General features: G+C 33.3%; 1 pseudogene; it reads right to left on the reverse strand.

Moving 5' to 3' along the window:
• Positions 1 to 12,262: 12,262 nt before the first annotated feature.
• Positions 12,263 to 12,434, reverse strand: LOC117284283 (annotated as a pseudogene).
• Positions 12,435 to 16,024: the final 3,590 nt, after the last annotated feature.

A 16,024-nucleotide genomic window follows, 5' to 3' on the forward strand; every position in this document is an offset into this window, starting at 1 on the left:
ATATAATTAAATATATTGATGTAGTTAAATACATTGATATAAATTCCCATGACATATGCGCAATTTATTCATAATTGGTATACAATCTTAAAATAATTATAGGTATCTTCAAACTTATTTGAGAATATGTGTTGAAATTTTATTTCATTATATTTTACAAACATGACTTTCCACTCAAGAATTCTTGAGGGAATATATAATTAAATATATTGATGTAGTTAAATACATTGATATAAATTCCCATGACATATTTGCAATTTATTCATAATTGGTATACAATCTTAAAATAATTATAGGTATCTTCAAACTTATTTGAGAATATGTGTTGAAATTTTATTTCATTATATTTTACAAACATGACTTTCCACTCAAGAATTCTTGAGAAGGAATATATATTCTGAAATCAACCCAAAATAGTTGAAATAATTTAAAGTAAGACTTATGTTTTCCATTTCCTCTGTGAATACTTTTTAGTAATATATAAAAAAATAGTATTGCACTGTGAATTTGGTATCAAATTACCTGGTATAATTGACACCAAAACCTTTTACATTTGCTTTCTCTGATACTCACTATTAAGAACCAACTTCAGTAATTTGTTAGCACTAAGTTCAGCAAGCAAATTTTCTATTAAAGAATTAATTTTAAGTGTTAATGGCTAAATACACTGCAAATGATGTTGTAAAAGGAAAAACACTAATCAAGGTCACCAAACCAATAGACTTTTGAGTTTCATCCATTATTGAGCTACAATATAAACTAGAGATTGTGTGCATTCATCTATGAATCAATTCTGCCTCCATTTTCAAGGTATTTATTATTGTGGGTAGATTATTTTCTCTGTCCTGAAGAGTCAAGATGATGGAATATTCCCAATTGTCATAATTTTCTCTATTATTTTCTACACAAGAAAACAACATAAATTTATTATTTTACTTGTCTAGAAACATTTCTCTACACATCTATGATCAAATTTTGCTGATTTTACCTCCTAAGAAATTTAAGAATTAGCATGTATGTTAATACTTATATTTGTTAGAACAAATATGACAAACAACCTTTTGAAAAGAAACTCAAACGCAAGAAATACATGCATATATGACAGAAAGAAATAATGGGAAGAATATCAATTGATTTCTCCCACAACAGTATTTAAGACTGAAAGAAAAAGAATTATCTCTGAAATGCTAAAATTAAACACACACACACACACACACACACACATGCAAAATGAATTATATCTCCAGTAAATATGTTTTGAATTATATAATAAAGATACATTCATATTTTTAAAAATAAGAGAAAAATTATAAGAAGTAATAAAAGAAGCAAATCAATTTTTTTAAATAGATTCCAAATATAAGCTTAACTCTAGAGAATGGAATAGAGAATATTACAATGAATAAATGAGTTGATAGTGTTTTTTCAGATTCTACTTTGTTAAAATAGCACTCTTTTAAGCTGAAATAACAATATCTTGTGGTCTATGTAACATAGGCATATACGAAATACATGCTAACAAGAACTGATATATCATGTTGAGCCAATAACGTCAAAATGTTCAGCTCTTAATTTACTTAAGTACCATAAACTTATTTGAGCACATTCAGTTATGCTTTATAAACAGAATTTTAATATGTAGAGAAATGACAGTAAAACTTCTTACAGTTATTTAGCTAAAGAATCTAAAATAGTAACTAGCTCAAAAGATTTAGGAGGAAAAATAGAAAAAGGACAGAAAATTTTAGAAATATTCAAACAAGTTTATTAAAGTGTGCTAAAAAGTCAAATATTATATATATATATATATACACACACACACACACACACACACACACACATATGAAATGAAAGTAAAAAGATAAAAATAAATATGCACAAAATGAGCATGGGCTAGCTGGTATAGCTTTTTTAAAATGAGTAAAATCCAATGGTTATTTCAATAAACTTATAAAAACTAATTGACAAAATCCAGCATCTATTCATGGCAAAAACCATGATGAAAACAGACATAGAAGAACCATGCCTCAAACAGATGAAAGCCTTTTGTAATAAATTTACCTCTAACATTATACTAGATTGGGAAAGACTGAAAGCATTTTTCTCTAAACACAGGAAAACGAGAGTCTACTCACACCACTTGTTCAGTGTAGCACTCAAAACTTCAGCCAAAGCAATGAGGCAAGAGAAATAAATAAAGGGGATGTGTATAGTAAATAAATAAGTCAAAGTGTCCTTATGCTCAGATCCTTTACATAAAAGACCTAAAAATTTTCATCAAAAGCATCATAAAACTAATAAACTCAACAAAATTACAGGATGTGAAATCAGTAACGAGAGTGCCAGGGATGTAGCTCCGTGGCTCTGTGCCTGCCTGGCAAGGGCAAGGTCTTGAGTTCAATCCCTGGTACTGAAAAAGCAAAGAAAACCAGGAAACAAAAATCAGTGGCATTCCTGTATGCCAACAGTGATGCAAATAGAAAGAAATCAGTAAAACAATTTTATTCACAGTAGTTTCAAAACATGCATAGGAATTAAAATAGTTAATGACATGAACAACCTCTGCAATGAAAAGTATATTGTTCACAAGACACAAAAAGCCAAAGAGGACATGAGAGAATGGAAAAACATCTTCTGGTCCTAGATTGGCATAATCAATAAGAAGTGGATTCAAAGTAAGTTTAAGTCTTGTAAATTTGTCCTTTACAGAAATCACTTAAACGTAGAGGGAATAGAAAATGCTCACAATCTCTGAGGCAGAGGCGAGTGGGTTGCAAGTTTGAGCCTGGCCTGTGCAACTTAGCAAACTTGTTTCACATACACAGAAACAGAAAAGGGCTAAAGGACTGAGTACTTAGCTCAGTGAGAAGGTCCTTTGCTAAAAACAAAACAAAACAAAAAACTATTCTAGGTTCTAGGTTCTTTGAATATTCATAGAAATATTAAAATATATTTTTTCAAAGCTTGACGGAATATTTGTTTGGGCCTAATGCATACTTCTGTTATACTTCTGATAAAGTAACATCCCAAAAGCAGTAACTCATGGGCAGAACCAGTTACTAAGTCACCATTCTTGGGGTTAACTGACAAGGAGGATGTGAGTACAATTCAAAAGAAAGGTGCTGTTAATGGGAGATGGAAGGAACTAATTCTCTTGCCTGCTTTTAGCTTTCAGTGCCTGGAATGGCAGGAGCTGGAGAGAGTAATGCTTTTACTTTTCCCAATTTACTAGTTTATCAAAGATTCTGTTTTCAAAATGGCAATGAACAAACGTATAAAAAGAATGGACATTGTGAAAATAGAGAAAAATCTTTCATTTGTAAATCAGAAGATAGAAAAAGAATTTCCTCTAACTTAATGATTCAAAAGATTTTACTGGCTTTGTTTCAAGGAAATTGTATTTGTCCAAAAGAACCATATTCTCAGTTAGTTCACAGAAAAATATTGGCTATTTCCTGATTATTTCATATAAACTTCCATTTTGTTTTCATTCTTGTAGTGGGCATTTAACAGATCAGAAATGGTCTGATCTTTTTGTTTCCTTTATATTAATATTGAATTAGTATATGAAATGATGTTCTATAAAAATAATGAAATATGATACCAAATTATGTAATTCTGTATTTTACTTAGTTCAAAGTAAGCGTAGTTTGATCATTATACAAAATTTAGTTATGGATATCGACAAGAAATAGGAAAGAATTGATATTAAATTGAAACCACATTTCTTATCAGAGCAGCGAGAACACAGCTGGATCTTCTACTTTTCTGTCATTATTTTTCATATTGCTACAAGGTTGTGTGCTAAAATGTCTTCACCAAATCAGTTTATAAACTTTTGGAATTCATTAGCGATCAAGATTTGGAGCAAAACATGGTTTATTAAAGATAGGCTTAAAATTATTTCATCATCACTACACGGAGAAGGCCATGACTCATATCTAATAGGATAGAAAATGCATAGAGTGACAGCTAAAGCTATCTGATAGCATAAGCATAAAATACTTTCTGGGAGATAAATTTTCAACAAAAGCAAAGCTTGAAAAGGTTATAAGACATTGTATATGTCATGAAAAGTAATTTGTGACATAAAAGTCAAATAGAAAAGCAAAAATAGCAAATTTTGGTCTATATATCAAAAACTAAACAATACACTGTATTGTGTAGCAGGGAAATACATAATTCAGAATATATGATTTATGCAAATGCAGGTAAGTTTATAAAAATATTTAGAGATGAATTGTAGGTACAAACGATTCATCAAATATTGATAGCGGAGTAAGTATGGAGCCAAATACATTTAAATACAGTACTGAGACTAGGGTCATGTTATTTAGTGCTGTGTGTAGCATTTATATTAGAGAGTGATAAAACAAGTCTTGAGCTTATGTGGACACAAGGTCAGATTTAAGTTAGGGAACAAACTTACTGCTTCTCCTTCTACTTGTCCCCTGAGTAGGGTGTAAATCTTCAGTCACTTACAAATTAATGAAGTAAAAACCCAAAACGGTAATGTTTGCTAGTGCTTTAGAGACCAGTGAAATAAAAGATGATGAAAATTAGAAAAGTATCATTGGAGTTTCCTAAGAACACTAAATATATGAGATTGATGATTACATTTAGCTATCGAGTTTTGTTGGATTTTCTGAGATTTCTAGAACAATCAATAAACCCAACTAGATATAGTACATGATATGCCAGAGATGTTGACTTGTAATTTAGAGGTCAGATTTTGATTTTTAACATTAAGTATTTGCCTTGCCTCAAATTATCTTGTGGTGTTAGGAAATTATCAAACTTATCTGGGTATGATTTTCTCATCAGCAACATATGAGCTCAAATAATATACCATAAAACATAGAAAGACAGAGTTTTCTAATCATTAGATCATTTGCCCCATATAAGGTATGATTATTTCTATATGCTCTTTCATAATTAGAGAAAATTTTGATGACAAATAAGCTTTTTATCACTAGTTTTAAATTCAAAGACTGTAAAATTAGAAAATAAGGTCATATAACTGGCCCAGGCCACACAATACAGCATAGGTAAATGCAAAATAATCAAGCAAGTAGAACAACACCAAAGCGTTTTAATGCATCAACATTCATATATCTTAAGGAATAAATGTCTGGTGACTATTCACTCTTCAACCATTTAAAGCTTTGTTAATATATCTTAGATTTTTTCATTTTGCACATTCTTTTTTTTTCAGCTTTAATTGAGTTTATTGGTACATTTTAGGGATACAGTACAGTTACATTCATTGTTGGGATCTTGTACCTCTACATGACAAGTCTTGATTCTCATTTTTTCCCCTTACCTCTGCCCTCCCTTCACCCCCTCCTCCCCTCCCCATCTACAAACACTTTATTTTCATCTTTTCATTCTCTCACATTTTTTTCTTTTCCCTTTTTACTCTTCACTGAGATATACACAGGACTGACACAATTTAACATGAACACTCACGTTTGGGGGAAGGACTATAGTCACATATCAAGAGGGTTCCGCATATAAACACAAGGTATTGTGATACAGGCATGGAGAATATTTTTTATTATGAAAACAAGCAGTGACTTACTGAAGCACAGAGGATTTCACAGAAATGAACAGTGGCAGAGGAAGATTGTACACTACAAGGTGATAATTATATGCTATTGTTGCATTACAACCCACATCAAAACTTAGTGCCTGAGCCAAGTGTGGTGATGCACACCTGTAATCCCAGCACTTGGGAGGCTGAGGCAGCAGGATCGCTGTGAGTTCGAGATCAGCCTGGGCTACATAGTGAGTTCCAGGTCAGTCTCAACTACATAGTGAGGCTCTGTCTCAAAAAACAAAAACAAACAAACAAAGAAACAAAACAAAACACTTAGTGCCTGAAAGCAATAATTAGCAGCAAGCAAGAATTAACAAAAGTATGATATTAAAACAGTAATATAGGCATGACTCAGCAGGGAAATCTCATTTCAGCTTCATGACACTTTGATAGTAGTAGCCTTACTGGGTATTGAAAATAGTTCTTCAAAAATGGCTAACTCACCTGGGTTGAAATGTTGAATCTTCACCTGTGAAATGCACTTAAGAATCTGACAAACTTGGCCCTCCACTCCCCATAAATGTTTCCTGTTATCCTCATCTTCTTACAGTGCCATGGTTCTGTTCTGAGAGTCAGTACCCAAAGATGGCCAAGGGATGGTGACTTGCCATTTAAGAAGGATCTGGAAGTAATGTAACATTGGTATAGTCATAAATCCACCCATATGCAAGTGACAATTAAATACACCTGCCTCTTTATAGTAGTAGCACGACATTTTGTTGTTCATATAGACCATGGAGTGAAACATTTGGTTTGTTTCAGAATAAGAAAATACAACGTACTACAGAAGAGAATTGTAACTGGATTTTTTGGGGGAGAAATAATGTTAGAAATTTTACACAGAACAGAGAAAAGATATTTATGAAAAAAATCCAGTTGATAATCTGGGTTTACTAACAAATATTTGCAAAATTCCCAATGTTTTTGTTCATTAAGACATCACAGTTTTTTCATATAGTGCTTTCTAGAACATGTAAATGAAAAAATAAAATATAAAACAAGTTTCTGTTTTATAACCTCACCTTGTTTAGGACTATATGTATTGTGTTTATATATTTAATTAGATTTGTTTTATAATACAATTTTATTATAATGAAAGTATCATTTTTAATTTATTTATTGGTACATTTAAGGTATGCAATATAATGACATTAATCATTGGAAATCTGCACCTTTACATAATCCATCTTGGTTATTTTCCCCCTTTCCCCACCCTACCTTCAACCCCTCCATTCTTCCCTATCTAAAAAGACTTTGTTTCCATTTTTTCATTTTATCACATTAAATCTATTCCCTTGTTTCCTTTCCCTTACCCCTTCCATTTCCCCTTCTCCTTTTCCCTTTTTCTTCCATTTTCACATTATCAATTATATAATTTGAATATTATTTACACTTTTCATTTTCACACCAGAGAAACTATTCGGTATTTACACATGTGTCCTATTTATTTCACTTAATAATATGGCCTCAATATGCATCAATTTAGTTACAAATGACTCCAGTTTCTCATTCTTTATGGCTGAGTAGTACTCCATTTTATAGAAAGACCACATGTTTATCCAGTCTCAAATTCATGGGCACTTGGGCTGTTTCCAAGTTTTAGCTATTACAAACTGTGCCAATATAAATATGGTGTGCATATATTGCTGTGGTATGATTCTTTTAATTCTTTTGGATAGATACCTAGCAGAGGGATAGCTGGGTCAAATGGGACTCTCAATCCTAGTTGTGTAAGGTATCTGCACATTGATTTCCACAATGGTTGCACCAGTGTGCACTCCCACCAAAAATAAAGAAGGGTTCCTTTCTCCTGGCAACACTTCCAGCATTTGTTATTGATTGATTCCTTGATAGCAGCCATTTTTTCTGGGGTGAGTTGAAATTTCAGTGTTGTTTTCACCTGCATCTCTTGAAGAACCAGTGATACGGATCATTTTTTCATATATTTGTTTTCTGCTTTTACTTCGTCTAAGAAGTATATTCATTTCATATGCCAATTTTTGAATTGTGCTTTTATATTTGGGGGATCTCATTTTTTTTAGTTCATTATATATTCTAGCGAGTAGTTCTTGGTCTGAGTAACAGCTGGTAAAATTTTTCCCAAGTTGTAAGTTGTCTCTTAGCTCTGTTGGTGGTTTCTCTTGCAGTTCAAAAGCTTTTTAATAAGATGAGATCCCAATTGTTGATTCTTTGTGCTAGTTCCAGTACTACGGAGGTTTGTTCATGAAGTCTTTTCTTATGCTGATGCCTTCTAGAGTTCTACCTAATTTATCTTCCAGCAAGTTTAGTGTTTCTGTTTTAATATTAAGATCTTTTTTCTCATTCTTTATGGCTGAGTAGTATTCCATTTTATAGTGAAATTAGATTCATTCATAGGAAAATGGATACATATTGAGGATACAGTGAAATATATTCCTAAGTGAAATAAATGTCACACATGTATAAATACTAAATAGTTTCTCAGGTGTGAAAAACGATAATAGTACATTGAGATCCTAATGAGATAAATAGCAATATGAAATAGGAAGAAAGGGGCTAAAGGTGTAGGAAAGAGGGAAGGGTAGAGGAAAGGTAATAAGGGAAAAGAAAAAAAATGAGAAAATTAAAAAATGTTTGTAAATGGGGAGGGGAGGAAGGGGTGAAGGGAGGTCAAGGGTAAAGGGGAAAAATGAGAACCAAGACCTGTCATGTAAAGGTACAAGATCATGACAATAAATGTAACTGTATTGTATACCTAAAATGTACCAATAAACTCAATTAAAAAAAAGAAGGTAAAAGGAAAAAAAATAACATCTTTAATCCACTTGGATTTTAATTTAGTGTATGGCAAAAGATAAGGGTCCAGTTTTAATATTTGGCAGGTTGAAATACAGTTTTTCCAACAACACAGTTTATTAAAGAGGCTATCTTGCCCCCAGTGAGGATGGTTGGCTCCTTTGTCAAAGATGAGGTAGCTAAGTACATCTGGAATTCTTCCTATATCTTCCAGTCTATTCCACTGATGCTCAGGTCTGTTTCTTTGCCAGCACCATGCTGTTTTTAGCACAGTAGCTTTGTACTATAGTTACAAGTTGAGGATTGTGATGCCCCCTGATGTGTCTCTGCTGCCTGGAATTATTTTTGCTATTCAAGGTCTCTTCTGGTTTCAAATTAATTTTTGGATTGTTTTTTCTAGTTCTGTGAAATATACCATTGGAATTTCAATTGGCAGTGCATTGAATCTGTATAGCAGTTTTGGTAGTATGACCATTTTCACTATGTTGATGCTTCTTACCCGGTAGCAAGGGATTTATTTCTATTTTCTTATAGCCTCTTTGATGTCTTCTTTCAGAGTAGAGGTCTTTTGCTTCCTTGCTTAGATCGATTCCCAGATATTTAATTTTTTTTTGGATGCTATTGTGAAAGGAATTTTTTCCCTAATTTCTCTCTTAGTGAGTCTGTTATTTGTGTTCAGGAAAGATACTGATATTTTTCAGGGGCCAGGAATTTAGCTTGGTGGTTCCGCTGCTCACTTCGCAAGTGCAAGGACCGAGTTCGATCCCCAGTACAAAAAAAAAGCTATTGATTTTTTAATGTTGACCTTGTATCCCGCTACTCTGTTGAGTCTGTCAATTAAGACTAGAAGTCTTTTGGAAGAGTTTTTTGGGGTCTCCTATGTAGAATATCATATCATCGGGAAATAATGGCAGTTTAATTTCTTTCTTTCCTAACTTTATTGCTTTTATTTCTTTCTTTTGTCTAATTTCTTTGGCTAATTTTTCCAAAACTTTATTGAACAGAAGTGGTGATAGTGGACATTCTTGCCTTGTTCCTGATTTTAGTGTGAAGGATTTCAGTTTTTTTCCATTCAATATGATGTTGGCTGTTGGTTTTTCATAAATATCATTTATCAAGTTGAGATAAAGGAAATCTATTCCATTTTTTCTGCAAGGTTTTTATCAAGAATTGGAGTTTATTTTTGTTAAATGCATAAAACATCTGTAGAGATGATCATATGCTTTTTGTTCATGGCTCTGTTAATATAGTGTATTACATTTTTTGATTTACATATGTTGAACCACCCTTGCATCCCTGGAATATATCCGACTTCATCAGGTTGTATGATCTTCTTGATGACCCTCTGTATTCTGTTTTCCAGTATTTTATTGAGGATTTTCCTCTACGTTTATTGGGGCAATTAGTCTATAATTCTCTTTTTTGGGTATATTCCTGGTTTTGACAGCAAAGTAACACTTGCTTCCAGGAGTGAATTTGGGGGTATTGCTTTCTTTCCAATTTCATTGAAAAGTGTAGAGTAGTGTCAGTAGTTCTTTTCTAAATGTCTTGTAGAATTCAGCAGCAAAGGACCTGGGCTTTCTTTTCTTTCTTTCTTTTCTTTTTTTTTTTGGTGGGGGTACCAGAGATCAAACTCGGGTCCTTGTGCTTATGAGGCAGGCAGGGAACCACTGAGCTAAATCCTTGGCCCCCTGGGCTTATCTTAGTTGGTAAACTTTTAATTACTTTTTCAATTTCACCAATTGTAATTGGGGCGTTTAGAATATTTTCATCTTCTTTGTTCAACTTTGGTAATTGATATGTATCTAGAAATTTGTCCATTTCTTCTTTGTTTTCCATTTTATTAGAGTAGAGGTTCTCAAAGTAGGTATTGATGATCCCCTTTATTTCTCCTGGATCTGTTGTGACTTCAACTCTTTGTTCTTAATTGCATAGATCTGAGCATTTTTCTTTCCATTTTTTGACAAGGTTAGCTAAGGGTTTATTCATTTTATTTACTCTTTCAAAAAACAACTCTTTGCTTCTTTGATTTTTTTGTATCATTCTCTTAGTCTCCATTTCATTGATTTCTCTTTTGATCTTTATAATTTCCTCCCTTGTATGTGCTTTGGGTTTTTCTTGCTCTTCTTTTTCTATGAGCCTAAGATTCATCATTAGGTTGTTTGTTTGAGCTTACTCTGTTTTCGTAGTATTGGCATTCACTGCTATGAATCTCCATCATAGAACTGCTTTCATTGTGTCCCATAGATGCCTTTATGTTGTATTGGGATTATCATTTGTTTGTAAAAACTGTTTAATTTCTTTGATTTCTTTTGTGACCCATTGATTGTTCAGGAGAGTTTTGTTCAATCTCCATGTGTTTGTGAAGTTCTTAAGGTTTCTTATGCTGTTGATATCCAGCTTAATTGCACTGATCTGATAATATACAGGGGATAACTTTGATTCCTTTGCACTTACTTAAACATGTTATATGAGCTACTATGTTGTCTATTTTTGAAAATGACCCATGTGTAGCCAAAAATAATGTATATTCTGGTTCTGTGGGGTGGAATACTCTGTAGCCATCTATTGAGTCCATTTATTCAAAAGCTTGGTTCAGTTCTAATATTTCATAGTTACTTTTTGTCTAGATGATCTGTCTATTTGTGACAATGGAGTTTATAGGTCCCCTATTACAATTGTATTAGTGTTTATTTGGTTTTTCATGTCCCTTAATATTTGTTTTGTATAAATGGGGGCAAGAAGAAATCTGAATTAGGGCAGGCACAAGAATAAACAGGAAAATTAAGAACACTGAAGAAAGAAAAAAGGAAAATTTGAAGAGTTGGGAAAAATAAAATTAAATAAATTAAAAGTAATAAAAAAGAAAGAAAAAACAATAATTACAAAAGGTAAAATAAAAAATGAAGGGCCTCCTGCAGGGTATGTCTCTGCTGACACAATAGACAATGTGGGCAGCAGTGTGCAGGTCTAAGTCAGTCTCAGCAAGCCAGCAGCAGACCCCTGAGATTCAGGCTGATTTCTGACTGCAAGACCCAAGTTGAGTTCCCTGACCACCTGCAGGGTTAAACTCAGCTAAATTCTACTGCAGGTTCCAGCTGCCCCTCCCCGGAAGATAGTCCAGGTTCTGATGGGAGGTGATGATCCCTCCAATTTACCAACTATGGTGGTCTCGTGTGCTTTTTTGCAGTCTCTTCACTTTTGCAGTGGGCTTGATTTTTTATCAAGGAGCCTGAGAGAGGCCCTCTTTCCATTGTTAACTTCTGCTCTATCTTCTGAGAAATCATCCAGTTATTGTATTAAGGGAAGATATTTTCCAAATTTTTCACATATATAGCTTTAACTTATCATATAATTATTTTCATAAGCAATGAAATAACCTCTGGAATAAATCAGTCTTTTAAGAGAATATAAGACAGAGCAGCCAGGGCCCCCAAGTGGAGCAGACCTGTGAGGACTGTGATCAACATGGGTGCCGTGGCAGCCCAGCCCAGCATCCCACCACCACCTCAGGCCTCCTGGCTGTACAGGTACCTAGATCCACACTGCAGAGGCACAGGAGGTCAAAAAAGCCATAGTACTGAGCTCCAAACCATTGTCCTTCTAGTCAGCATACTTTAGTTGTGGGAACAGAATTTGTCTGTGACCTACTATGACCTTGGCATGTAGGCTTCAGCCAGACTCACTTCTGTAAACCAGCCAAGTGAGGGGTTAACTATGTACAGCTTGCCTTGGGCATAATCAGTATTACGGTATTCTGCATTTATTTTTATAGTTATCTAAATATCCTATGCACCATAAAAAATGTGTCTGATTTTTTACATAATAGTTCAAATATCTGTCTCTATCAATCGTGTTTAATTTATATCAAACTATTTTGAATTCTACTTTCAGTTCAGGGAGAAATTTGCTTATGCAATATTACTCTAATACAAAAATTATAAAGAAGGTGGATTTCTATATCAATCATATCATTTTAACAATTAGTATTAATATTTTACCCAACATTGAAAGTGCTTAGATACTACACTTGATCTTAGCCAAAAGGCCGAGGAGCGATTTGAAAGTGCTTAGAATACAAAGAATGTTGTAACAACTACTTTTACCTGCCCTTCACTTAATCTGGGCAAATATCATGTGTTTTATGAGATAACAACTAATGTTTAGAAATGCAAATAAACGACAAATCTATGGTAAAAAAATGTTATATTTGTATCAATGTTTTAAAATGTTTGGAACCTTACCATTCTTAACCATTTGATACCAAGGATACAATGATACCTTTATAGTGTACATAACATTTATCATATTTCTAACATTAGCTTGAAATATAGTATAAAATTATAAGTACATTGATACTCATTTTGAGAGTTTCAAAAACCTCAGAGTCATTTAAAAGCTTTACTAAGATTATATTAAGGAAACTTGTGAATCTCTTAGAGAACCTCCACACACTTGCTGCACAAATGAGCAGGTAGTGTGGAGGAAACCACAAAAAGATGAGGGGCTGCAAGATTGACCCAAGTCAAACTGGTAAAGTAGTGTGATATGAGCCTGAGGCCTGGGATCCAAACACTACCCCTCAGGACCTGCATGTAGAAGTTATCACGAGCTTCCGCGATATTTGGACAATATTAAAGAAAGGAAGCTATGAAGAACCAGAGATACAACTTTCCTTAATCACCCACAACGTGTTTCCCAGAGCCAGAGTGTATTTTTTATTTTGATTTTTTTCTCTCCCCTTTGTTTTCTATTTACCCAGTTCAGTCTCACTCTGTGGAGCCAGCTTCTTTTCTGCTCTTCAGTTTTGTTTTGTTTTTACAAACTTTACCACAACATTTTCTTCATTTTATTCAGTTCTTTGTTCGAGGCAAGCAGAACTTGGATTCCAGCTCCCTAACAAAACGTAAGCCATCCAGAACCTAGTAATGTTTAGTTGGTGAGCCACTTTTTAGAAGTAAACTCTCTGATAACAGTACAAAGGCAAAGAAGTAAGAAATGTAAGTATATCACTGTGCCTTATGTAACATTGAAGTAGTACAACACAAAGGAAGGCTAAGTTATACCTGTATGCTCTATCCCATAGAACAAATAATAAAAAAACAAAATAAATAGTTATAGGGGGAAAGGTCATAACTGGGGAAAAGTGATATTATAAAATTGTATAATTAGTTCATAGGAAAGCTAAAATTTTAAAAGAAAAATAGGAAAATAGAAAAATAAAGCATGGTAAGACAGATTTAAGTAAATGTGCACAACGATGACACTCTAAAATAAGTTAACATAGCACAGAGGCTTAAATCCATAGGGTTTATTTTGTAGTTTCTTTAGGCCAGAATTCCAAGCAAAACCTGCTAAATTTTCTGCCTAGGTTACACAATGCTGTTATTGGTCACAAGGATCCTGGAGAACCAGGTGACAAACCAAATAAATAAATAAGGAGATAACTATATGTAAATGAGCAGAGTAATGTGCATCATCATAGCATAATATTTTAGTAGATGACATTTCATGGAAATCTCCTGAGTTAGCCAGTAGGTTAAGCAATAAGCAACAAAACAAAACAAGATATATCCACAAACAAAAGAACAGCAAAAGAAGGGGAGATTGGTAACCATATATTATCTAAAATTACCAACTTTGTAAAAATACTATTATGAAGAATGAAAAAAAAATCTCTACAAATACATTTTGACTATTTAGAAATGCTACTGTAAAAAGCAGTAGTATAATGCCATTTTGTTGATTATTTAGCACAGCATGAATATAAATATACCATGGTAATTATACAAAGGAGAAAAGAGAAAATTTTACTAAAACTATATTAAGAACCAGGTCAGCGTTGATCAGAGGTATATTTGGGTAATTAGAGACTACTGAAGTAATTCCTAGAACATGCAGAGGTAACATTTTAAACAGTAAAAAATTAGCAAGTCATATTGACATGGTAAAGTGGGTGTATAAAGCACATATGTAGTATGTGCAGAAAAAAGTGGAAATATAAAAGAATCATAGCAAAATGAACTTTTATCCAAGCATATCAATAATATCATTAAAAGTAAGCAGGGTAAAACATTTTATTAATAAGGAGAAACTGTTAAACTGTACAACTAAGATCCAGCTATAAGCTGTCTATAAGAAATACACTTTTGCTGCAGAAGATGAGTTAAAAATAAAGAATGAAATATAAAAATAATACTAACAATGAAAAAGATAAATATGAGAGAGATGATTAGCTATATCAATATCATACAAAAATAGACTTTAAGAAAGTCAGTACTATCAGAGATATAAAGGGAATAACAATAACTGAAAATGGTAAGTCAATTCATGAAGAATATTTTTTAAAAGTAGAAAATTTTATTTACCCCCAAAATAATATACTTGAATTAAAAAGTGTCAGAAGTGGAAGGAAAAAACAAAATTAAACAACAAGACCCCTACTTCTCATAATGGTAAGGAAATCGAGGGAAAACATCAGTGTGCTCACAGAGTATGTAAGGAACACTTTCAGCTCCTTGGATTTAACTAACACAAAACATTACCATAGAGCAGTAGTAGAAGAGGCACTCTCCAGAAAACGGGATATTCTCAAGACGGAATGCATTCTGAGGCATTTCAAAAGAAGTTTCAATACATTTAAAAGGTTTTAAAATCATATAAAATATATCGTCTAATCTCAATGAAATAAACTGGAAATCAAAAGCAGGACATCTGAAAATCCTCTCAATAGCTTCAGGTTAATTAGCAGCCTTGTAAGTAGCTACTTAGTAAAAGAAATGCAACTAGAATGAGAACAAGGTTTTGAACAGGGGATGGCATGGGGTGGGCGGACAGGAAGAGAGTTACTGACTGAGGAGGGCAGGCGGATGGAGAGGGTGAAGCCCGAGGACAGCAGCAAGAAGCATGGAAAGGCAGGATGATTCTGCCTCCCCTCCCCACCCCGCCCCGATGTCGTTGGTACTTAAAAATCATCAGCTACTTCCCCAATTTGTTCACACCCAGGAATGCTCTTAAAGAGAGATCAGTTCATATTTGTGAAAGTTCGCAACTCAAATGTTCCCAAGTCAGGGACTTACTATAATCTGAAACAGGTGTCTCACAAATTAAATTAATGTTTAAAATGTCACCATAAGTATCTCCAAGGATAAATAACTTTATTACTGAATTCTACCAATATTTAAAGACAGGAAATGCTGCTTACTTTAATTATTTTTTAGAAAATTTAGTAGAAGAGAAATCTACCCTCTGAGGACAGTATTACATGGTACTAAACCAGAGGTACACACCATACAGACAAAAACTACAGAACAAAAGATTTCATGAATATAGAAAAAAAAACGTTGAAAAATAATTGAAAATTGAGTCTAATAATATATAAGCGACATACATTGTGATCAAAGGGATTGTTTTTCCAGTAAGGCAAAATTGATTTCACTTTGAAAATAGTTTAATGCAAACATCATAATGCAGAAATTAAAAACACTTCATCATCCAGTGCATTTGAGACAGGAAGATTGTCATGAGTTCGAGGCCAGCCAGGCTGCAGAGTGAGCCTAGGGCCAGCCTGAATTTCAGAGTGAGGCCCTGTCTTGGAAAAACAAACAAACAAACAAAAATCCCCAGCAAATTGGTAATAGAAAGAAAATA

This window comes from Fukomys damarensis, unplaced genomic scaffold, assembly GCF_012274545.1.
Source record: "Fukomys damarensis isolate Sample0158 unplaced genomic scaffold, DMR_v1.0_HiC HiC_scaffold_35, whole genome shotgun sequence".
NCBI classification, from domain to species: Eukaryota; Metazoa; Chordata; class Mammalia; order Rodentia; family Bathyergidae; genus Fukomys; species Fukomys damarensis.